The sequence below is a fragment of the Dasypus novemcinctus genome, chromosome X (assembly GCF_030445035.2).
Source record: "Dasypus novemcinctus isolate mDasNov1 chromosome X, mDasNov1.1.hap2, whole genome shotgun sequence".
Classification (NCBI taxonomy): Eukaryota; Metazoa; Chordata; class Mammalia; order Cingulata; family Dasypodidae; genus Dasypus; species Dasypus novemcinctus.
This window is the reverse complement of record NC_080704.1, coordinates 162,018,404-162,043,224: the sequence shown is the minus strand read 5'-3', so window position 1 is coordinate 162,043,224 and position 24,821 is coordinate 162,018,404.

Genomic DNA, 24,821 nt, shown 5'->3' with positions numbered 1-24,821 from the left:
TTGTGATTAGTAATCGAAGAAAATGTGGCATTGGTGTGGAGAAAGTGGCCATGGTGGCTGCTGGGGGTAGGGAGTGGGAGGAAGAGATGTGATGTGGGGGCATTTTCAAGACTTGGAGTTGTCCTGGGTGGTGCGGCAGGGACAGTTACCGAACATTGTATGTCCTCCCATGGCCCACTGGGTGGACTGTGGGAGAGTGTGGGCTATGGTGTGGACCATTGACCATGAGGTGCAGCGATGCCCAGAGATGTATTCACCAAATGCAATGAATGTCTCATGATGATGGAGGAGATTATTGTTATGGGGGGAGGAGTGGGGTGAGGGGGGTGGGGGGTATATGAAGACCTCTTATTTTTTTAATGTAATATTAAAAAAATAAAGACAAAAAAAAAAAAAAAGAACATGGGCTGCTTTGGAGCCAGACAGAACTGGGTTCAAATCCTTATTCTATCATTAGTTAGGTTATATGTCTCAGGCTATAATTTATTTAACCTCTCATATTCAAGGGGGGACAATAGTAGCACCTATCTCCCAGTATTGCTGGGTGGGTGACTAAGATAAGACATGTATTGCACACAACATGGTACCTGGCACATTGTAAATGCCCTATAAATTGTAGCTATTATAAGAACAACTGCTGGCATAGGAGTTATAGGAGCACAGACCATGGGGCCAGTCTACCTAGGTTGGAATCCTAGCTCTGCCTCTTTCTATGTGAACTTGGACAAGTCATTTAAACTCTCCATGCCTCAGTTTCCCCATCGATAAAACAGGGGCAATAACTGTTTCTACCTTCAAGGGTCATTTGAGGATTAAATAACTATGTTCCATGTAGCTTTTAATAGGTGTAACTGGCTTGGGGAAAAACAAAATGAAATGACATAAATTGTTCAGTCGACAGTAAGTTTCAGAATCACTGCATACTGTATATCCTTCTTAGAGAGTCACAATGCATCTAGGCATGTGACTAAAGGTTCTGACAATTTCTGCAGTAAAGCAACCCATTTAATGTTTCTCTTAGTCAGCTAAAGGTGTGCTGATGCAAAGTACCAGGAATCTGTTGGCTTTTATAAAGGGTATTTATTTAGGATAGAAGCTTACAGTCACCAGGCCCTAAAGAGTCCAACTCCAGGTTACTTCCTCACCAAACTCTGTTGCCATGTGTTGAAGAAAGATGGCAGGCAACGTCTGTGAGGGTTCAGTTTTAGGCTTCCCTCTTAAGGCTCCATGGGTCTGACTTCTTCCAATCTCAGCTGTAGGCTGGCATAGGGCTCGTTTCTTTCTGGACTCAGCTGGTCTGTTCTCTTCACAAGGTCAGCTGTAAACTATCAGGTGAATAGCTCATCTCTCTTCCCAGGGCCTCTGCAGTGTCTATGGAGCTGTCTCTCTTCCTCTGTGTTCTTCTCTTTGTATCTACTTCGGTGTGAGAATGTTTTATCAGCCCACCAAGGGGCAGTGACTCAACCCTGCGTGCCCTAATGATGTAGTTGAATCAAAGCCTAATCTTGATTTAATCAAGTAAATGTAAAGCCTTTGAATTTAAATCAAAGGGAAACATGCTTAGAGGAACAGACCAGTTTACAAACATAATCAATATCTCTTTTTAGAATTCATAAATAATATCAAACTACCACAATGTTGCATTACCCCCACATTTCTCCAAAGCGTATGACTATATGACTCTTTTTCATGTCATGTCTATTAAAACCTGGTAGACCAGTGCCCAGAAGATACTCAGAACAATGCCTGGCACAAGGAATTACTCAATAAATATTAGCAGTCAATCCTCAGTGTTATTCATTAATTCATTGGGAGAATGGTGCCAAGAGTGAGACAAGCAGGAGTGTCCTGGATTTTCTCTGCTTGGGTTTTCTCTAAGTAGGCAGGCATCACCAGTTGACCAGGAGAGACTAGATGGAGCTCTCTCAATTGCTTCTATGGTTGTAGTCCTTGCAATTAATGCATTGTGGACAACCACAGAAGTCAGGTGTAAATCTGAGGCCTGGGAGGCTTACTCTTTGTTCCTTAATTTCCATTATTCACTCTTTGAAGCACTGGTAATTTGCACCCAAGGTCAAGGGAAAAGATACCAAGGCTGGCAGTGCACCCTCTTCCCATTGTCACTTTAAGTGCTCAAGCACATTCTGTCCTTCATCCCACCTCACTCTACCCCCACACAGTCACCTCACAGCCTCGCCCCAGCGGGAAGGGTAGCTAATACAGGGAAGAGGATGCCCATGTAGAGGAAGAGCACAGGTCTGGGAGTCCAGAAGCCTGGCTTCTCCTCTGGCACTGCCCTTAAGTGGCCCCATAACCTTCAGCAAGTCATGCCATCTCTCTGGGCTCAGACTCTAGACCTGGCAAGTGTATGGACTGACCTAGGTGATTTCTAACCTTCTTTCCAGCCCTGATGTTAGCATTCAAAGTGGCCAGAGGTGGTCATCCCTGTGTTTTAGAACAGCAAACAAGTTCAAAGAGGTTAAGTGGCTTGCTCAAGGTTATGCCAATAATCGATGGCAGTTCTGAACCCAGGTCTCTTGACTTCCTGTATTCCCACCAGAGAGCCAAAAAGCACTCCCAAGGTCCATTCATGTTCTAGGAATTCTGGGCACCAGAGGTGTAACAGGTAATAAAAAGCAAAACAAAACAAAGTCAGAATATATACTCTTCCAGTCTTAAGGCATCCTCTAGACTGACTCAACAGGTTCATCTTTTGGTCTGCATTTATTTCCCCTCTCACGTTTGCTCATCCTTTCTGTGTTGGGTCCCTTCCCATTCCTCCCTTTTTCCTCACTAATAAGCCCTATATATTTTTCTTCCCTATTACCCAATCCTCCCTTCTTTCCAAGGTCCCATATTGAAAAAGTAAAAAAAAGATCATGCTGTTTCAGGCATGTCTTTTGCCCATACGCACCTGAAATTGGGCTGCCTTTCTCTTTCATCCTTTACCTGGGAGCCTTGCTTTCTCCAATGCAGTGGTTCTCAAATTTGAGTGTGCATTCAGAATCACCTGCAAGGCCTGTTAAAACACAACTTGGTGGGCCCCTCCCCCACACAGTCTGAGTCAGTAGGCCTGGGGTGGGGTCGAGGTTTTGCATTTCTCACAAGTTCCCAGCCGGTGCTGACACCAAAGCTGGTGGGTCTGGGAGCATACTTTGAATGCCACTTTGCCAATGAAAGACTTCAGACCTATTACCTTCACATCTTACTGTCACAGCTAGTGCCAATGGAAAGTCAGCCACAAATGGCCCCTAGCTGTAAAGAAATCTGCTTTGAATCAGAAACCAAGAAATTGCCATTTATTTGGGGACGGTCTCATCCAAAAGTGATCTGTTTTGATTTGCTGACTGGCAAGCATCATTTTCATTGGCACATTACAATTCTGAAGCTAATGAGTATGCTGGAACTCCAATAATGAGCCAGTGATGGGCTGGAATAACCACAGCCTTGTTTTTAGAGATGTTATCTAGGAAAGTTTCCTGTGGCATATTTCTACTCTCTGCTCAAGAATACCCCTTTTGTTGCTGGGTTTGAGGTTTGTATTCAAATCACTTAGGCACGAAGTGAACTGTGAGGGACGCTGCACGGCTTATGTGGAAGAGCCTATAGTCTTGGGGTGGAAAGTTAAATTTAAGTCCTGGCTCTGCCACTGATTAGTTGAGTAACTTTGGCCAGTCCTTTCCCTGCTCTGGGTCTTAGTCTTCCAGCCAAAAGAACTCACTGGAAGCAGATCTTCATGGAGATTTTAACAGAGGTAGCTAATTTGGAGGAAAACAAAACAAAGCAATAATAAAACAATGAAGTAGTAAAAAAAAATGCTTGGGAATCACACCATTCTATATGCCCATTTTTGAAGGTCACAATGTACCTTGGCATAGGGAAAGCTCTGAGGAGGTCTGCATTAATAGAACCTTTTAAATATTAACTCAACATTTCCCCAAAGTATATGACCATGCAACACCTTCTTAGGCTATTAACACCTGGTAGACCAGTATTCCAAAGGCACCAATAATCCATTGGAAAGGACAAATGAGTTTATATGGCTATGAGTTTCCAAAAAAGAGTTGGGAGGTCATCAGAGGGGTAACGCTTATGCATGCCTCAGCAAGGTACCAGAGATAGCCAAAGTAGATAGAAGCCCAGGTACTGGTTCTTCTGAGGGCTACAGAGACTCCCAGGTTTTCGGGTCATGGCAGATGACTCTGGAGTTCAGTGCCATGTCAGCTGGCCCTGCTTTGAAGTTTGTGTTCCTGAGTGTGATGGAGTTGGACTCAGATATGACCTTTCTACACATGCCTCTTCTGTTACTTTTACCGGACTTGTAGTTGGCATTGGGGTTAGTGTATACTCAAGAGACCTGAATCTCTGCACTGTCCATATGATAGCAGGCCCTGAGCTCAGCAGACTTGCAACTCCTACTCTCTGGTTTATTGGACTTACCCTGGCCAACGAACAGGGAGGTGAAGAAGGTCAACCACCAGACCAGGGAGCCAAGAGTGCCTACAGCTGCAAGCAGGAGAATTGCATCCATCATCCATGTGGAATCTAAGACCCCTCTTGATATAGAGAGGGAGTGGACATAACCATCCCAGGGTTCACAGGATGGAGGAATAGAGTATGGATTAGAGCAGACTTAGTGGTGTTCTACTATGGAACTATTGTGATTAGTAATGGAAGAAATTGTAGCATTGATGTGAGAAAGTGGCCATAGTAGCTGCTGAGGGTAGAGAAAGGGAAGAAGTGATATGGTGTGGGGGCATTTTCAGGACTTGGAGTTGTCCTGGGTGGTACTGCCGGGACAGTTGCTGGACACTGTATGTCCAGCCATGGCCCACTGGGTGGACTGGGGGAGAGTGTAAACTACAATATAAACCACTATTCATGTGGTGCAGCAGTGCTCCAAAATGTATTCACCAAATGCAATGAATGTGCCACCATGATGAAAGAGGTTGTTGATGTGAGAGGAGTGGGGTGAGAGGGGTGGGGGGTGTATGGGAACCTCTCATATTTTTTTAATGTAACATTTTAAAAAAAGGAGAAAAATATAATTAAAATAGAAAACAAAAAACACAAAACATTATAGTGAATAACAGCTGGTTTATAAATCGGAATGTGGCTTAAAAGGGTAGTCTAGGGATGTAAGTGCCAATTGAAAGAAAGTTAGAGAATAATCTAGGGACTGAATAACACAGTAAACCCAGAAGTGGATGAAAATTGTGATTGATGGTACAGATGCAAGCGTGTCCTTTGTGAGCTAGAACAGATGTACATCACTATTGCAGGGTAGCGGGACAGTGGAGAAGCATGGAGAAAATACAACTGGGGTGACCTATGGACTGTGGTTAACAGTAATGTAATATTCATGCATCTAGGCCAAAGATGTACTGTGTTGATAATGGCAGACTATGGAAAAAGGGTGCCAAATATATGCTGTGGACCTGGTAATAGTCTGATGATACTATCTCATAATCTGTAACAAATGTTTTACCATAGTGCAATATGTTGATAGAGGTATGTTGTATAGGAATCCTGCACATATGCATGATTGTTTTGTAAGCTTACAACTTCTATCATAAAAATATATTTAAAAAATAATAAAAGGTGGGTTGAGGGAAAATAGACCAAATATAAGATAAGAACTATAGCTAGTAGCAAGATTTTGATGATATTCTTTCATTATTTGTAACAAATGTCTTGCAACAATGCAAGGTGTTGGTAGTGGGTTGATGTATGGGACCCCTGTGTGATGTTATCCATGTTTGCTTTGTAAGTTCACAACTTTTACTATACACTTATTGTTTATGTATGTTCATATATAAAAGATATAAAATAATAATAATAGGATGGATTGGGGGGAAAATACACCAAATGTAAGATACTTTGGTTGGTAGTAATATTTTGAAGATGCTCTTTAATCATTAGTTAAAAATGTTTTACAGCAATGCAAGGTATCATTGGTAGGATGAGGTATGATGTCTCTGTATGATGTTATGTATGTTTGTTTTGTAAGTTCACGACTATTACTATACACTTATTGTTTATGTATGTTTATGTATGTGTGATATACTTCAATAAATTAAAAACTTTTTTTTAAATAATAATAATCCCTTGGTAATCTATGAAGGCCCTTCTAACTTGAAAATGCACTGGGGCTAGGAGCTGACACCTGAGAATTGCAGCTGACACCACAGAGACTGGAACAACAGGAGCTCCTACCACCAACCTAAGGTTCCCTTCATGTCTGAAAGTTGGGCATGGCCTCCTGCAGGCAAGAGCCCTTCTTCACGGCAAGGACTGTGTCTGCAGAGGGCTGGGTTCCGTGTGTCCAGACACTGCACTAGCTTTCTGGGGCTTTCAGGAAGGGTCTCTGGCTCACACTTTCACCGGATGCTGAAGAGGAGCTCAGGTGTTTCCTGTTGGTAGACCACTCATTCTGTGTGGTCTTATCTAAAGTGCCTTGCGTTTTCTCACTCACTCTCCACCTTTGCTGTGGTTTCTGTACACTTCTACAGATCCCTCAGCTCTATGCATTTTCAAGTTCCCTTATTTCTCCAGCAAGAGTGATTGTGATGTTTCATCCAGCAGATCTCTTAAAAGCACTACCATGCCCACTAGTCACAGCTGTAGGTTAAGATTCCAGAGGGATATAAAAATGGCACGTGTACAGCATTCTATAACTATGCATTATTTTTCAATATAGTGTCTCATAATATCCTCTCAGCTTTGTAAAGGATTGTTATTAAAGTATATTTGATAAGGAAGCTGATGCCCTGAGTGAACTAGTGATTTGCCCAGGATTATAGTCAGTTAGTAGCGAGAGCTAAAACTTGATTCCAAATCTTCTGACTTCCAAAGCTCATGTTTTCTTCTTTGAGGATGTGAGTAGGAAGCATTACACTCACTTGCAAGGATCCATCGGTAGTGGCTACCTGAAATTCTGTATTAAAGATAGGCAGGCCAAGCCCACAATGAGTTTTTTAAAAAAATATTGTGATCAATTGGCCTGGGACACCATTTGGAACAGAAGCCAAAGGGGCACGGGAGAGTGTAATGTATTTGCCGGCCCTGAGATATAAAAAAAATCTTAATTCCTGTCTGGTTGACACTCTGTTAATCATTTTACCTTCTGAACTTCTGATATCCATAGAAAGAATGAATATTCCTTTATCTTTGAGGCATAAATTTATAGATTATTAGAGCTCAAAGGGATTCCTGAGAGAATCTGGTTCAATATCTGGAATTGTACTGTCCAATACGTAGCCACTAGTGACATATGGCTCTCGAGTATACTTGAAATGGGACTAGTCTGAATTGAGATGTGCTGTAAGTGTAAATTACACACTGGGCTTCGAACACTTAGTATGAAGAAAAGAATATAAGATACCTTGTTAACAGTTTTTTTCTCTATGGATTACATGCTAGATGACAATATTTTGATATCTATTGGGTAAAATAAAATATACTATTGAAATTAATTTCTCCCATTTCTTCTTATTTATTTTTAAAGTGGCTACTACAAAACTTACAATTACATAAGTAGCTCACATTACATCTCTTTGGACAGTGGTGCCCGCCACTTGTTTGTATCAATACAGTTTTACTGGAAAACAGCCAAGACCACTGATTTATGTAATATCTATTGCTGTTTTCATGATAAAGTGGCAGAGCTGAGTAGTTGTGACAGATCTTGTGGCCTACAAAGCCTAACATGTTTATTCTCTGGCCCTTTACAGACAAAGTTTCCCAAATGCTAATCTAGAACAGCATCTTATCATGTGTTTATTATTTGTCAGATACTCTGTTGTTTTAGGTTGCCAAACTGCTAAAAACAGATACCATAGGATATGCTGGCATTAACTAGGGAATATATTAGCTTACAAGCTTACTGTTTTGAAGCTGTGAAAATGTCTAAATCAGGTCATCATCAAGACAGTGCTTTCTTCCCCAAAGATCAGCCTCCAACAATCCTTGACTCCTTTGTCACATGGCAAGGCATGAGGCGGCGTCTGCTCATCTCTCCCTTCTCTTCCAGGTTTTGTTGCTTTCAGCTTCTTGCTATGTCTGAATTTCATTGTGTTATGCTATACTTCCATGCAGTGTGTACTTGTGAGGACACACGACTCTTTCTTTAATAAGGCTCCTCATTTGGAAGATAAGGAAAGTTGGACTCAGAGAAGTTCAGTAATTTGCCTAGGGACACACAGTATAGGAACTGGCATTACTGCTTCCTGATCCATTGCTCTTTCTACTATATACCACACTGTCTCTTTAATCTTCCCTCCAACAGCAGGAGTCTTCAGAGTGAGCAATTTATGTTTCAAATGATCCTCTCAAAGTGGACATGGTAGCTGCTGAGGGTGGGAATGGGAAGAGGAGATGTGATGTGGGGGCATTTTCAGGACTTGGAGGTGTCCTGGGTGGTACTGCAGGGACAGTTACTGGACATTGTATGTCCTCCCATGGCCCACTGGGTGGACTGGGGGAGAGTGTGGGCTATGGTGTGGACCATTGACCATGTGGTGCAGCAGTGCTCAGAGATGTATTCACCAAGTGCAATGAATGCCCCATGATGATGGAGGAGGTTGTGGTTATGGGAGGAGTGGGGTGAGGGGGATGGGGGGTATATGGGGACCTCATATTTTCTAATGTAGCATTAAAAATAAATTAATTAATTAAAAACAAACAAACAAAAAACCCAAATGATCCTCTCAGCATTTTCTAGATTCCAAAACATTAAAGATCTTGTTATGGAAGCTAACAATATGCTGTCTATCCTAGTAATAAGAACATGACATTGCTGAGGGGCACTGGCCTTGAGTTGTTTCTCTGGTACAGAGGTAGAGAGTGGTGGGGGAGGATTTCCATTGGGTGTGCAACCCTTTTGCACAAGTCTCCATGATTTTCAATGCGCTGGACAGTATGCAGGAAGTGGGTGGACATGGAAGGCTGTTCGCTGGCTCCACTCCGTTCTCCTGGTCCTCACAGGGCTCCCTCTTTCCTGAACCCTCCAAATTCACAGAGGCCATGTCTGTCTCATGCTTACAGGGAATCCCACCTATGGGGAAGTTCTCTGCCTCTGATCCAGATGCTTCCTTTCCAGCACCAAAGTGAGACATCCTCATGAAGCCAAGTTGTTCACCTGTTCTTCATACCAAGCACCATTCAGATAGTAAGAACATATCTGTTAATTCAACATCTTCTCTGAAAAGTGCCCCACACCCTCCCCCCAGGAATGTCCTACTAACAGAAGCCATGGACCCCCCTAGTTTTGGCGACCTTCATTGTGCCCTCCTTACTGTAATTACTCAAGACTCTCTCTTCTTCCTCCTCCTCCTCCTCTCTCTTGGCAATTTCAATTACTACAACCTCATTTGGCATCTGTGGCTGAGGAAACCCACAGCTTTCCTTCTCAAGACTGAATCAGTACCCACTACTCACTTTCTTCATCTATCCCTTCATGCATCCTAGGATTCAGCTGGGCTCCTTGCCTGGCTGCCTCTTGAAAATATGGCTCTAACTCCTACCCCCAAGTCCTTGCTTTGGCTGTTTCTTCTGCCAAAAAAACTTCCTTCTCCTATTCAAATCCTAATATTCTTCCAGGTCCATGCAAGCCTCTCAGAAGCCATCCCCACTTCTCAATTCCTCTAGTGCTCTGTGCTCACTCAAGTCTTTGGAGACTTTGTATGGCTTCTTACCTTTCATGACTGCCTGTTTTATCTCCCCAGGTCTATGGCATATTTCCACTGAACAGGTCTTAGTCCTCCTCAGTGTCACCAATCAGAGCCTAATGCAGGGTTCACAGTGAGTGTTCAGTAGACTCATGGAATGACTGCATTAACTTGCCTGAGGCATTAATGAGAGGACAGAAAAATAAACCAACCCATACTTCCAAATCCTATAAAGACAACACCTGGCAGGTGATGGTTGCAGTCTCACAACTTATCACAGCTTGATTTGTTTCAGTTTCAGGGCAGTTTAGAACTCACGGATCACTAATTGGGCACTTGAACTTAGATTAGAGGTTAGAACATGTGGCTCAGAAGACCGCTACTTTGACATTCTTTAAATGCCAAAATTAAGTGCTATCAGGGCACAGAGGGATGGGATGCAGCTCAAAACACTGGTCCAGGCTGGATGACCTACTGATAGAAAACCAGAAATTGCCTGGTTTTTCTATGAATTTCTTAGGAAAAAGATCCTAATCAGATTGTCCCTAAAATGATGGGAAAGTGGACACTGTGGATTGGGAAAGGGAGGAGACAACACTCCTTGAATGCTCTATTATTCTAGAAGACATATACATTGCATTACTTCCAGGGTCCACTGAGCTCTCCTAAAAGCTGTGTACTGGGCAGGTGAAAGGGACCCCTGGAGAGCAGTCTCAGCTCCTCAGTTCAACAGAGCTTCTAAATGACAGCTCATGTTACCCCCAAAGCAGACAGCACCAAGTCCATTCACCCTGCCAACTTGAGGGCATTTGCAAGGAAAATGGGTAGCAACAGGTCACCGATGGACTAAATAGAAGGTAAGTGCACATTTTGACCATTCCTCCTCAACATCTGGAGGAAGCCACAATTAACCAGCCCATTTCAGCAATCACATTTTGGGACCTCCCAGATCTTGGAAAAAACATGAAAACATATGAAATCTCCTTGGTAATGTTTTAGAGAGCAAAAAAATTCCTTAAGCATTTTGATGACACAAGCAATTTTATTCACTGATACCAATAATTTACCTTTATACAAATCCCTTCAGACAAAAGAAAAAAAGAATATGCAAGCATTTACATGGCATTTGCAATAAAAAAGTTTTGCATCCCTTCTAATAAAGTTTTGTATCCCTTAAATATTTTCTAGGAATCAAATTCCCAGCCCACTCACCCCACCCCGCTTTTCATAAATGCCTTGTATTATCACAGGAGCTTCTCCAGAAGCCCTTTGGACTGATGTGCTTTCCTTCAAGCTATTTGAAACTAAGTACAGTCCCACATTTAATAGGGAGGGGGGACTTCTACTCTACCCATAGAGATCCTCTCCAGAGATGACACTACACTAAGTGGTTATTTATGGGATGACATTTTTGGGTTGGACAAAAGGAAAAGGAAAAAAATATGATTACAATCATCAATGGTTTTTTTAGTGGTCTACAAAAATTACCTCTGGATTGGTACTTTAGGATAATTATTCTGTGTTCATTCTAGGGAAAGAAATTCACAAACCCCATTTGAGTGTGATTTTCAATTTGTTTCATGTTCGAGTGGCCCAGGGCTCTCAGTCCTTGTACTTTTCCCTTTCTCCAGCTCCATTTACTCCTCAGGTAAATTTATCTAGTATCCACATATAAACTGATGACTCCCACATTTATATAGCTCAAGCCCTGACTTCTCTCTTCTCTGAACTCCAGACTCCCATATCCAACTCCCTGATTGACTTAAATGGCCCCAAACTGCTCCTCTGATTACCACCAGCCCCAAACCATTTTGTCTACTGTTTTCTCCATTTTAGGCAATGGCAACTCCATCCCTCCAGTTGTTCAGGTCAACAAATTCTTGGAGTCGCCCTTGACTCCTTTCTTCCTAACACATTCCACATTTATTCCACTAACAATTCTTGGTGCTATCTTTAAAATACATCCAGAATATGATCAGTTCCAACTACCTTCACTGCTACCAACAATTTGATGTATGGTGTCTATTATCGTTCGTCTGGATAGTAGTGAGAGCCTCTCAGCTGGTCTCCCTCTTTCTCATCTTGCCACCATCCCACAGTCTATTTTCTACCAACAGCCAGAGTGATCTTGTTTAAACATAGGCCAGATCATGTTACTTTATTGCTCTGCTTGAACCACTCCAGTGGTTTCTCATCACATTCAAGTAAAAACCAAAGGCTTACAGGGCCCTACTGATTTGGCCTCATTACCTCTCTGACCTCCTCTCCAGCCACATTCGTCTCCTTGCTATTTTTCAAAAATGTCACACACACAACTGTCTCAGGCCCTTTGCATCTGTTATTTCTTCTACTTGGGAACACACTTGTCCCAGATATGATGTGGTCCCTTCCATAACCTCATTACAGGTTTCAACTCAAATATCACTTGCTCACTGAGGTTTTCCCTTATCATCTTAACTGTCTCTGGTCCCTGGTTTATTTTTTCTCTACAGCATGTATCTCCATCTAATAAACTAGACATTTGACTTCTTTGTTTGTCATTTCTCTCCCTCCATTAGAATGCAAACTCCACAAGGGCAGGGCTATTTATGTTTCCTTCATGCCTGTATTGCCCAATGCCTGAAGGACTGCTTGACACATAGTGATACTCCATAAAAAATTATAGCCTGGATGAATTCCAGGCAGGTATTCCGGAGCACTCTGCAAGTTCTCACTGAATACTCTGGCATTGAAACATGGCATCATGGGGCCATGTTCAAATCTACCCCTGGTGAATTCTTGTCAATTCACAGCACCTACAAGCCCCAGTCTTAATATTCAGCTGTACTATTTGCAGTTGATCAAGTCACACTTCTGAATCCTCACAAAGCTTCCTGTTAAGGGTATCTTCCTCTGACAACACATTGCAATGCCTGCTCCAGCAAGCCTCCCTTTTGAATTTTGCCTATGTGGAATGAAGGCCACTGTTCACACACTCCTGTTATTAATGGAGTTTCTCATTTTATTGAGGCACATGGCACGGAGTCAGCAGGGAATCACTCCTCCTTGGCTGACTGCACAGAAGTACCATCACCCTCACTTTAGTGGTAGCGGACAGCAACCAAGGCCATGTAAAATTCAGTAAAAATGAAAACGATACAATTACTCATCGGGCTATCTTTCTCTTCAAAACATCTTACCTGTTCTTCAGAACTAAACTGAATACTTGGTTTTATGTTCTTGATGCAGGGATGCTCAAAAGCAGCACTCCTGGGGAAATGTCGAAGGATGGATGCTTCCCAACCTTTTCCCAGGAAAAGAGGTGAGGAAGATGAGCAAAGAGCCTCCGACTGGAGAGGATTATCAGAAGACAGCATGAATAATCATAGGCAGCGCTGTGGACAGAGGGTCACCTGGTCACGGCCAGAGACAAGAATATCTCAGGTTGTTGTTCTTATCCCAGGTCTCAGCAGCATTGTTTATAACCTAACATTCCCCTGTTTCTTGGGGTGAAGTCTATCTGCCTTAAGCCTAGCACAATACCAAGCAAGTAACAGGCACTGAGAAAATGTTTGTTAAGTTCATTCATTCAGACATTCATTTGTTCACTAAACAAATTCGGGGCTTACTTTGTACCAGAACTGCATTACAGCAGTGCTGGTTACAGCAGTGACTAATCCAGACAGCCTCTGCCCTCCTCAGAGATCTGTTTTTGTTGGGAGAGAGAGACAGTAAAGAATATATATAATACAATGATGAGTGCTACAGAGGCAATATAAAATGGGAGTGATACGGAGTACCAATAAGGGGGACAGGGTTGTCATTTGAATTAGGTGGTCAGGGAAGGCCTACTATGAAGGTGACATTTGAGCAGAGAGACTTAAAGGAAGAAAGGGAGTGTGTAACGGGGTTTGAGGGGGGAAAGAAAATTCCAGACAGAAAGGAGAACAGATTTCAGGACCCTGAGGCATGAGGGTAATTGGCATATTTGAGAGGCAATATGTAGGCTGGCATAGCTGGAGTAAAGTGATCAAAGAGGAGGGAAGCAGGACATGCCAAGAGAGAGGTAGAGGAATACAGATCACATAGGGCTTCATAGGCCACTTAAAGAATTTTGGCACGGGAAGTGGCTGTGGCTCAAGCAATTGGGTTCTGGTCTGTCATATAGGAAGTCCAGGGTTCAGTCTCCAGGACTTCCTAGTGAAGGCAAGCTGGCCCGCGTGGCAAGCTGGCCAGAGCAGAGAGCTGGCCCACACGGAGTGCTGACCTGTGCAGCGTGCTGAACCCGTGTGACGTACTGGCCCACACAGGAGTGCTGGCCCACACAGAGAGCTTGTGCAGCAAGATGATGCAACAAAAAGAGACAAAGAAGAGAGACAATAAGAGATGCAGCAGACCAGGGAGCTAAGGTGGTATAAGAGATTGAGTGCCTCTCTCCCACTCTGGAAGGTCCCAGGATCGGTTCCCAGTGTCACCTAAAGAGAAGACAAGTGGACACAGAAGAACACACAGTGAATGGACACAGAAAGCAGACAGTGAGCACAAACACAAGGAAGGGGAGTTGAAATAAATCTTTTTTTAAAAAAAAAAGAACTTCGGCACTATGCTCTGAATGGGATAGGAGCAATTACAGGGTTTGGGGCAGAGGGGTGACACGGTCTGAGTCACAGAAAGAGTCTTTGGGCAAATGTGTTGAAAATAGACCGTAGAGAGGCAAGGGTAGAAGTAGGAGATCAATTAGGAGACTTCTGTAGTAATCCAGATTAGAGATGATGGGGGTTGGAACCTGTCTGAAATGTGCTGGATGAAACCCCATGGATGGCAAAAGTCTAGCATTTCTTAAGCTTTAAAACCCCTTCACATGCTGTGTAAGTTGAGGCTGGCCAAGAGGATCACTCCAGCTGCCTTCCATTACTCTATGGAACACAGAGAATACCACCATGGTGGGAAACAAACAGTTGGATGGACATACAGAATAGTCAAGGTACCTGATGACTAAAAATGTTGAGTACCTTTTTTGTGTGGTCACTATCCTTAGTAGTTCTTTTTCAAAGTTCCTATTCAAGCCTTTGCCAATTTCTAATTGGATTGTTTTATCTTTATCGTTGATTTGTAAAAAAAGTTTATATATTCTCGATAAAAATGCTTTGTCCAACACATGTATTGTGAATATTTTTCCCAGTCTATGGCTTGACTTTTCATTTTCATAACCATGTCGTTTGAAGAAAAGAATGTTTTTGTTTTGATGAAGTCCAATTTATCAATTTTTCTTTTATTATTAGTTCTTTTTGTATTCTTTCCTAGAAATTCTTGTCTACCCCAAGGTTGTGTAGATACCATCCTATGTTTTCTTCCAGAACCTTTATAGTTTTAACTTATATGTTTCAGTCTATGACCACCTGATTAATTTCTGTGCATCATGTGAAGTAGGAGGTAAGGTTCATTTTTTTCATTTATTTATCCAGTTATCTCAGCACCATTTGTTTAAAATAGTTTCCCCCCAATTAAATTGCAATGGCAGCTTTCAATCAACCATATGCATGTGGGTCTATTTCTGAAGTCTGTTTTTTTCCATTAAGCTCTTAGTCTCTTCTTAGGTCAATTCCTCACTGTCTTAATTACTGTAGCTTTATAGCAAGTCTTCAGATCGGGTAGTTTAAGTCTATGAATGTTGTTCTTCTGTTTTGAAGGTTGTTCTTGGCCTAGGTCCTTATTCTAGGTCCTTTTACATTTATGATAAACTTTGGAATCAGCTTATCAGTGTCTGGGGGAAAAATCTGTAGTGATTTGAAATAGGATTACACTGAATCTATAAATCAATTTGTGGATAAATGATATCTTAATAATATTGGCTGTTCCAATCAATAAGTATGGTGTATCTCTCCATTTATTTATATTTTAAAATTTTATCCCAGTAATGTTATGTAGCTTTCATTTGAACATTTGGACAATTTTTAGTAAATTTATTCTTAAGTATTTTAGGCTCTTGGTGCTATGGTGAATGGTATAACTTTTTAAAAATTTTCAAACTGTTTGTCACTAGGAAATAGAAACACAATAGATTTTTGTGTATTGATCTTGCATCTTCAACCTTACTCAAGTCACTTATTAGTTCCTACAGCTATTTTGAAGATTCCTCAGACTTTTCTACAATTATAATCATGCCATCTGTAAATAAAGGCAGTTTTACTTCTTCATTTCCAATTTGTTTGTCTTTTTTTTCCTTGACTTATTGCATTGGTAAGAACTTCAAGCACAACACTGACTAGAAGTGATGACAGCAGATATTCTTGCTTTGTTGCATTATTGGGAAGATGACATTCACTATTTCACCATTAAGAATGATACTGACTATAAGTTTTTGCACAGAAGTCCTTTATCAAATTTAGGAAGTGAGTGCCCTTCTATTTGCAATTTGCTGAAGTATTTCATCATGAACAATAAGGGATTTGTAAATTTAACTATGAGTGGTGAATGGCCTCATATTAGTTTTCTATCGAAAGGTTACAAATTACCATAAACCAAATGGAAAGGAGAAATGAGTTTATATGGCTACGAGTTTCTAAAAAAGAGTCTGGAGGCTGGCAGAAGGACTGCCCTCATGCACAACTGAGCAGAGTCAGAGAGACAGATAAAGCAGATACAACCCCCAGATATTGGTTCCTTTGAGGGCTAAAGAGACCCATGGGAGTTATGGTCATGGCCGATGGGGTTAACTACCAGGGCAGATGGCCCCTCTTTGGAAATGGTGTTTATGTGTGATGAATCTGGACTCAGATGGGATCTCCCTTCATAAGACTTTCATGCTAATGTGCTGGAGGTGCAGTTAATGTTGGGGTTTAAGATATATTTAGGGGATTTGAATCTCTGGACTGACAATGTGATAGCCAGGTCCTGAGCCTCAACAGACTCCAGCACCTACAATCTGATCTATTGGACTTACCACACTCAGCTAAGATGGAGTTGAAGAAGGACAACCACCACACCATGGAGCCTAGAGTGATTACAACTGAAAATGGGAGGATTGCATCCAGCATTCATGTGGAATCTGAGCCTCCTCTTGACATAGAGGTGCAATGGACACAACCAATCCAATGTCCACATAGAAGAGGTGGCATTGGATTGGGAAAAGTGGACATGGTGGACGATGGGTATGGGGAAAGGCAGGAAGAGATGAGAGGTGGAGGCGTCTTTGGGACATGGAGCTGCCCTGGATGGTGCTTCAGAGGTAATCACCGGACATTGTAAATCCTCACAGGGCCCACTGGATGGAATGGAGGAGAGTATGGGCCATGATGTGGACCATTGTCTATGAGGTGCAGAGGTGCCCAAAGATGTACTTACCAAATCCAATGGATGTGTCATGATGATGGGAACGAGTGTTGTTGGGGGGGGGGGAGGGGGGGTGGGGGGGTGGGGTTGAATGGGACCTCACATATATATTTTTAATGTAATATTATTACAAAGTCAATTAAAAAAAAACACAAATTACCATAAACCTAAAGGTTTAAAACACCACTCGTTTATTAGCTCATAGTACTATTTGTTTAGAAGTCTGGCATGGGGTGGCTGGGTTCTCTGCTCAGAATCTCAAAAGGCTACAATCAGAGCGTTGTCGGCTGTGTTCTCATCTGGAGCTTGGGGCCCTCTTCGAAGTTCATGTGGTAGTTGACAGAATTCAGATCCTTCTGGTCTATAGAAGTGAAGCCCTCAGCTCCTTGAGGCCACCCAGAGTTCCCTGCATGTTGCCCTCTCCATAGACTGTTTACATCATAGCAGGTTGCCCCACTTAAAATTTTCATCAACTCCCACATGGACTATTGAAATAGTGATCTATTTGGTCTCCTTACATTAGTGTGACCCTTAGGTCCTCTCTTACTTGTGCCAAAATTTATATCTGATTATGAACTCCTTTTTAAAAACATCTTAGGGCTTCCTACTGCCCACAGAAAGAAGTCTAAACTTCATACGGTTATCAAAATTTCTCACAGGGAAACGGACTTGGCCCAGTGGTTAGGGCGTCCGTCTACCACATGGGAGGTCCGCGGTTCAAACCCCGGGCCTCCTTGACCCGTGTAGAGCTGGCCCATGCGCAGTGCTGATGCGCGCAAGGAGTGCCCTGCCACGCAGGGGTGTCCTCTGTGTAGGGGAGCCCCATGCGCAAGGAGTGCGCCCCTTAAGGAGAGCCGCCCAGCGCGAAAGAAAGTGCAGCCTGCCCAGGAATGGCGCCGCCCACACTTCCCGTGCTGCTGACGACAACAGAAGCGGACAAAGAAACAAGACAACAAGACGCAGCAAATAGACACAGAGAACAGACAACCGGGAGAGGGGGGAATTAAATAAATAAATAAATCTTAAAAAAAAAAAAAATTCTCACAGTCTGGCCCAGCTTGCCCTCTCGAGTTGCAGCTATACCAGCCTATTTTGGGAGTCCTAGGATGTTCCATGTACTTTAAATGTGCTTGTCCTGGCTCATGCTATTTCCTCTTCCTGGAATGTTAGAAGTCATCTCCCCATCCTCCAGAACCACACACAGATTTTCCATTTTGAGAAATCTTATTCTCACGTTCAGACTAGGTTTAGATGTCACCTCTTCTGTGATGCCTCTTCTTTGATTGCCACAGGCATAATCAATCATCCCCCCCAGACAAGGACTTACATATAACTGTCTTATTTGGGGCACATGCTTTTTGTATTTAATTGGGTATCCATCTCCTCCTAATTATCTGTAGTAATCCTGAGGGCTAGGACCACGTGTTATTCATTTGATCAGGTTGACTACTCTAGACTAGGCCCTAGAGAGATGTTGATGGTACACCAAATGCAATGAATGCCTCATGATGATGGAGGAGGTTGTTGTTATGGGGGGAGGAGTGGGGTGAGAGGAGTGGGGGGTATATGGGGACCTCATATTTTTTTAATGTAACATTAAAAAAAAGACAAAAAAATAAAGCAAAAAAAGAGAAGATAGTCAAGAGGGAAATTCTGAGCAAGACATAGGCAATTACAATACAATGTAGGCACTGAGCTGCAGGGATAAGCAACGTTTTGTAGGCGTATAGAGAAGGGAGAATTTGAGCATTTGTCGGGGGATGGTAGAGGTGGAAGGAGTTAGGGAAGGCTCTATGGAAAGTGTTCCATTTGTATTGGAAGCATAGGATTTCAATAGGTAGGGAGGGGGAATGGAAAAACATTTCAGCAGAAGCCAAGCCCAGAGGTCTGTAAGTGTACAGTGCATAGTTGGAGGGGAGCTCAGCCCAAGCAGAACTTCAAGTTTTATGACATATGCTAATTCCACTATTGTTGTTTTCCTGGACTACTGTGCTAAAAAGAATTCATTTTTTCTCTCTTCTTCAATTGAGATATAATTCACATAACATAAAAGTCACCCTTTTTAAGTAGACAACTCCATGGTTTGAGAATATCTACAGTATTATGGAATTATCCAGAACATTTTCATCACCCCAAAAAGAAACACCATACCCTTTAGCAGTCATTCCTCATTCCCCTCTCCTGAGCCAGTCCTAAGCAACCATTAATCTCTTTTCTGTCTCCATAGATATCCCTATTCCAGATATTTCATCTAAAAGTGGTCATACAATAAGTAGCCTTTTGTAACTGGTTTCTTTCCCTTAGCATAATGTCTTCAAGGTTCATCCATGTTGGAGCGTGTATCAAAACTTCATTCCTTTCTATGACCAAATAATATTCCATTATATGGAATTGACCACATTTTGTTTATCCATTTGTCAGTTCTGAGCAGGATTCTGAAGTCAACCCTGAAAGTAGCAGGGAAGAGAGCTACGGGTGAGGATGTCTCCCAAGGTGTGCCTCCCAGGTGTCACAAGTTTTCCATCTGGCTAATAGAGGAGCAGTTCACTTTCAACTACTGCCCAATACCAACGGTGATTTGAGATGTCTAATGATCTGATAGATTTGAATGCTTGAAGAAACAGTGGTACCTAATTAATGTCTTGGATATAGCCCAAGAAACACCCAGAGAGATGCAGAATCGTAGGAAGTCAGAGCTAGAAGGTTGGGCAGAGATCATCCGATCCCCCCTCTTTATTTTCTTTCTAAAAAGCAATCAAATGGAGGAAAACATCTTCAAGATCTTGTGTTAGGCAAAGGTTTCTTAGACTTTACACCCAAAGCCTAAGCATCAAAAGAAAAAAATAGCTAAATGGGACCTCCTCAAAAATAAAAATTTTGTGCAAAGGACTTTGTCACGAAAGTGAAAAGACAACCTATTCAATGGGAGAAAATATTTAAAAACCACATATCTGCTAAGGGTTTAATACCCAGAATAGAGAGAGAAATCCTACAGCTCAACAATGAAGACAAGTGACCCAATTTAAAAACTGGCAAAAGACTTGAATAGAAATTTCTCAACATCATTAGCCATTAGGGAAATGTAAATCAAAACAACAATTAAATACCATTTCACACCCAGCAGAAGGGTTACTATTAAAAACAGAAAATTACAAGTGTTGGAGAGGTTGTACAGAAATAAGAACATTCATTCATTGCTGGTGGGAATGTAAAATGGTGCAGTCGCTGTGGAAGACCATTTGGCAGTTCCTCAGAAAGCTAATTACGGAATTACTGTAGGACCCGGGAATCTCACCTCTAGGCAAATATCCAGAAGAACTGAAAGCAGGGACTTGAACAGGCATTTGCACACCAATGTTCATAGCACCATTATTCACAATTGCCAAAAGATGGAAGACACCCAACTGTCCATCAATTGAAGCATGGATAAATAACTTTGGTATATACATGCAATGGAATATTACTAATTGTTAAAAAGGAATGAAGTTCTGGTTTAAGAGACAACGTGGATGAACCTTGAAGACATTCTCCTGAGTCAAAGAAGCCAGACACTAAAGTACAAATATCGTGTGATCTCACTGATATTAAATAATTAGAACAAGGAAACTCATAGAGTCAGAATCTAGAATATAGGTTACCAGGGGCTAGGTTGGGGGTAAGGAATGGGGAGCTAATGTTTAATCTGTACAGAATTTCTATGTGGGTTGATCAAAAAGTTTTAGAAATGGATGGTGGTGGAAGTTTTAGAAATACATTGTGAATGTATTTAACAGCACTGAACTATATATGTGAAGGTGATTAAAAGAGGAAATTTTAGGTCTTCTATATGTTACTAAAATAACAATTAAAAGATAAAACATAAACTGTATAACACAGTGAACTCTCTTGCAAATGATATAAAAATGTTCTTTCATGATTAACAAATGTACCACACTAATGCAAGGTTTTAATAATAGGGTGCTATATGGGGGAAAATACACCCTGATGTAAACGATGGACTATAGTTAATACTACAATTATACTATTATTTCATCATTTGTAACAAAAGTACCTCACTAATGCAAAGTGTTAATAATAGGGTATATGGGAGCACTATATTTTTACATGATTCTTCTGTAAACCAACAATTTCTCTAATCAAAAAAAAATTTTTTTAAGCAATCATCGCCACCAAATGGCTTTCTAAAATGATATCCTTTCTTTTCACAATACAGCATGGGGACTTCTGAATACTGAGACATTTTAAATAGATCAAGAGGGAAAGCTGAGAAATCACTATTCCAATTAGGGATTGAAGTAGATGTGCTGGGAAAAAAGGGGTGAGAGACCAGAAAGAAAAAAGGAGAACGGCTGTCTTACTTCCTGGTGTCTTTCCATTTCCTGCCCTAGAATTCTGTGGGACTCCTAGAATCCGTGGAATGCTAGCTCAAGAAGATTCCTATTATTTGCAGTAAGATTATGGAGACTCAGGGGAAAATTTCTCAAGCTCATTCAGGCAGAGGGCAACCCCCTCCCTCCCTAGGCTCAAGTAGGTGTTTATCCAAATGACCCCCAGGGGCAGGGATTCAGATGCATATTCCCAGGTGCTTGTTTATCAGTGGTATGTTGGGAATGCTGGTCCTCACAAGATCCAGAAAACCTGCTTAAATACCCTTGTACCCATCTCTGAAAAGTCCTTAACCATCCTTTGCAGAGCTTCTGAGTCAGAAATTTTATAACAGTTGGATGGAGGAAACTGAATATAATCTAAACGTGTTGGTTGCAGAGCTAAACTGTAAGTTAATGCAAAGATGAAAACGGTAGACCGATTTGGAAATGCAAAACGGGGAACAATTAGAAATATATCGAGAAAAGTTGTCTCCAAGCAAGAAGAAGCCCCAATCCAACTGGCCTCAAAGCAAAACCTTATGAAATAGTCCTGGCTGTGTGCCCCTGATCAAAACAAGAGGTAAAGAAAGACAAACAGAGACATGCAGTGACCTCTTCAAATTCAGACTGAAAATGGCAAAAAACAACAAAACCACAGTAAAAAGAAAAGCTGTTTGGTTTAGGATTAATAGACATTTCTTTCCCTCTCAGCATTTTCAAATGAGGGGGGAGTAGAGCAAAACCTAGGCAAACTTTCTTAAAGACAAAACATGCACAGGCTTTCCTCCCTTCTTTGAAGAAAGAATCTGCGTTGAGTCTGGACAGACACCTGCTACCTGGCACTCAGCCAACTTACTAACCAACTCTGTGTTTCAGCCCAATTAGCTAAGTGCATGTCAACCAGAATGCAATTGCCCAAAGTATCCAACATGATTATGCCGGGAAAGGTAGCCCTTTTTAACAAGGACCATTACTAAGGAAATATCATTGCATGCAACCTTGAAAATCCCAGATTCATCCCTTCAAATGAAGAAAGTCGGAGCTGGACGGTACCTTCGAGTCTCATTGTCCAAGCCCCTCATTAAAGAGAAAAACTGGAGGGCTTCCCAAATCCTCCAATAAGCAGAGAGAAGATAAAGAGAAAAACGAAATGCGTTGAAATAAACTTGACTATTTCAGAGACACTCCAGGGACAGAAAATCTTGTCAGGGAGATTTTGTGAATTAAGGGATGATGATTCACTTTTGACCTCGGTTCACTGGGTCGAAGGAGGCAGGATGAGAAAGGAATGGAAGTGATCATTTCAAATCCCTGCCTGGCACTTCTTTTCAGTAGCATTCTTGTGCCTCAGTGTCTCCATCTGTAAACTGGGAGCATGAGACTTGTAAGTCCATGGTGATGACATCGTGATCACAAGCACACACAGCTTTGAATCTGTCTTTGTCATAGATACAAAGGTGCATTATCATGTGCATTATCTCATTTAATTCTCAGCAGAAACCATATAAGGTGTTGTCATCCCCCATGCTACAGATGTAGAAACAGGATCAGAGAAGTCATATAACCTGTTGGAGTTCACACAGTAAATAAAGAGGCAGAATGGAGATTTGAACTCAGATTCTGGACTCCAAGTTCATGTTCTTTCCATGCTATGTTGCCTTTCATATGTTAATATAACCTCCATGTAAGGTACCTTCTGCCCCACAGCACTGGCTACATATACTAAGTACTCAATCCAGTGGCTGCTTGAATGGAGGATATACAATAATTATTGTGATACAGGCAGTGTTTTAAGTACTTTACAGATATCAAGCCTCTTTTAGCTTCACAACAATCATGTGAGGTTGGTTCTATTATCCTAGTTTTACAAATGAAGACACGAAGGTCTTGAAAGTTTGAATAACTGACCCAAGGTCATTGCCTTGGTTTGAGTCTTGTGGATCCCAGAAAATTATGTTCTTAAGCTAACCCATTCCTGTGCATGTAAGACTATTATATGTGGGACCTATTGGTTAGATTCAGGTAAGGGACCTTTTGTTTAGATCACTTTTGATTAGATGGCTTTGGTTAAGGGCCTTTGATTAGATAGTGGAACTCAGGGTGGGTACAAATCCTTCTACTGGAGTCTTATATAAATGGAGCAGGCAGAGAAAGAGTCGCCATTTTACCCTGCCATATGAGAGAGGACTCTAGGGTCACCTACAAGCACAGAAAGACAGAGAAACCCCAAGGCTGAGCAAGAGACTGAGGCTGGAAGCAGCACAGCAGCAGAAGCTGGAAGCAATGAGAAGCAGGGAGAGATAAGCCATATGCTTGATCACCAACAATTGAGCTCTGAGAGAAAGCATCTTTAGATGAGGCTGCCATGTGCCTGATTGCCCACAGCTGCAACCTGGGGAGACAGCATTTCTTGATTATGCCTTGATTTGGACATTTTCTCAGCCTTGGAATTGTAAGCTTCTACCCTAATAAATCCCTATTGTAAAAGTCAACCCATTTCTGGTATTTTGCATTGGCAACCTTTAGCAAATCAAAACAGTCATCCTATCAGGAAATGGCTTATCTTCAGCCAAGTCCTGGCTCCTGAATTTTGGTATTCCATGCAAGTGTTGCCAAAGGCTCTCTCTTCCTTAGGCATCATCCTGATGATCAGAAGGAAGATGAGGAGGAAGAGGCACCAGTAAACACAAAAGATGCCATTCTAGTCTTCACAAAATGGGGGCAGGGAGTAGGGAGAAGCACCTAGAAGTTAATCCAGTCAAAGCAACTGTAGCAGTTTGATATTGTTTATGAATTCCAAAAATAGATATTGGTTTGTGTTTGTTAAACTGGTCTGTTCCTCTGGGCTTATTTGATTGTATTAGATTCAGAGGTCTCACTTGTACATTTCACAATAATCCAATGTGTTGGTGGAGTGGTGGCTTATGGGAGCCCTACATAATGATACAAATGTTTGTTTTGTAAGTTCACAACTTTTACTATACATTTATTTCTTATGTATGTTTATGTATAAATTATATGATTCATTAACATTTTACTTAAAAATAAAAAGCAGTAACAGATTCCTGGAGGTATTGCAGAGGTCAGAAAAAAAAAGGTTAGGGCTTTTATTTCACCATATCATTAGGGCATGAAGGGTTGAGTCCACCTTGGTGGGGATAAAGCAGACTCTCACACAGAAGTAACTACATGAAGAAGGAGAACACAGAAGCAGATACGCAGGAAGAGAGAATACTCCATAGACATGGCCCCAGGAAGAGAGCTGAGCCTGATGGTCTACCAGTGACCTTGTGACGAGACCAGAGCAGCTGAGTCCATAAGAGAGATGAGCCCTATGCAAGCCTACAGCTGAGATTGGAAGAAGCTGGGACCATGGAGCCTCAAGAGGAAAGAGGGAGGCTGAACCCTCACAGATATCGCCCACCATCTTGCGTCAACACATGGCAACAGACTTTGGGTGAGAAAGTACCTCCTA